Below are 1,531 nucleotides of genomic sequence, written 5' to 3'. Positions count from 1 at the left end.
AGGAGGATTGCTGTGAGTTCAAGGCCAGCCTGAACTGCATAGTGAAACCCTGTCTCAAAAAAAAAAAAAAGGAAAAGGAAAAAAAATCCTACCTGAAACTAAAAAGAAAAAAAAAAAAAAAGAATTTGTGAACAAAATATTTCAAGTATGAATAAATTATCATTGATGACAATTAACAAATAAAACAGGAGAAGCTTGGCTAGCCAAATGTCCTACTTCTCCTTAAAACTCTTTTCACCTTTGGGTATTTTTTGTGTGGTTTATTTGTTTGTTTGTTTTTTGAGACAGGGTCTCACTATGTAGCCCAGGTTGGCCTGGAACTCTCTGCAATCTTCCTGCCTCAGCCTCCCCAGTGCTGGGATCACAGGCATGTGTCACCGTGCCAGGCTGGGTTTTTTGTTCGTTGCTGTTGTTTGCAGTAGTGGGGAAGGAATCCAGGCCTCAAGCGTGCCTCACGTGCTACACAAACTACACAAGCACTCTACAACTGAGCTGTGTCCCGAGGTGAGGCAGGGCTGCTGTGTGCCCCAGGCTGGGCTCCAAACGGGCCACAACTTACCGTTACTTAGTGCCCTGTGCTTCCTGGGGAGCTGGCAGTGAGTCTCTATTTTCATCATTCATTCCATATTTATTCACTGATGTTCATCTGTTAGGAAGGTTTGTCCTTTCTCCTCTGCTTCAGAACTATGAAGTCTCCCAGCACTTGGGAGGCTGAGGCCGGAGGATCACTGTGAGTTTGAGGCCAGGCTGGACTCCATAGTGAGATTCTGTCTTAAAAATCAGAACAAGGACCAGGGATATAGGTCAGTGGCACAGCGCTTGCCTGGCAAACTCGAGGTCCTGGGTTCATTCCTCATACCAAAAAAACAAAAACAACAAACAAAAAAACCACAAATAAATAAAATGAAGACGGTCCAGGCAAGCGTCAGGCTGGGCAAGCTCAGTGTGAAGGTCTTGGGTTCAATCCCCAGTAATGAAAAGAAGAAAATCACTTACTTTTCCAACTCTAGCGTGTCAGAATTGTCCGAGTTGTTAACCTGGACACCTGCAGGAAGCCACCTCCCTGGGTGGGTGTGGAAGACAGCTGTGAGGGGGGTCAGAGACCCCCAAGCCCTGCCTACCTGCTCCGGATTGTGGAGTGTGGGCTGGGGGAGCCCTGTTGCAGCCTTCCGGCTCCCAGGCAGGGCGGGAGCTGGGTGAGGCTTCCCCTGGGCTTCTCCCCTCCCAGGGAGGCGCAGAGCCAGCTGCAGAGTGGGCGCTGTGGGCGAGGGCGCTGCCCCAACCGGCTAGGCGGGTGCCGGCCCGGGCAGGCCTCAGTTGCTGCGGAGCCAGGCAGAGGGGTGGAACCCGCTGGGCCTGGCTGGTGGGAGCAGAGGCGGGGAGTGGGGGCCGGTGGAGGTTCCCGAAGCTGAGTCCTGACACCTCCTCATTTCTCCCTGGGTACAGGTGGGACAAAAATACCTGCATTCAGCTTTTTAGACAGCCTCTCACTGTGTAGCCCAGGTTTTGTACTCACTATGTAGCCCAGGCT

The sequence above is a fragment of the Chinchilla lanigera genome, unplaced genomic scaffold (genome assembly GCF_000276665.1).
Source record: "Chinchilla lanigera isolate Chin_1 unplaced genomic scaffold, ChiLan1.0 scaffold00094, whole genome shotgun sequence".
Lineage (NCBI taxonomy): Eukaryota > Metazoa > Chordata > Mammalia > Rodentia > Chinchillidae > Chinchilla > Chinchilla lanigera.
Note: the sequence above shows the minus strand (reverse complement) of the source record.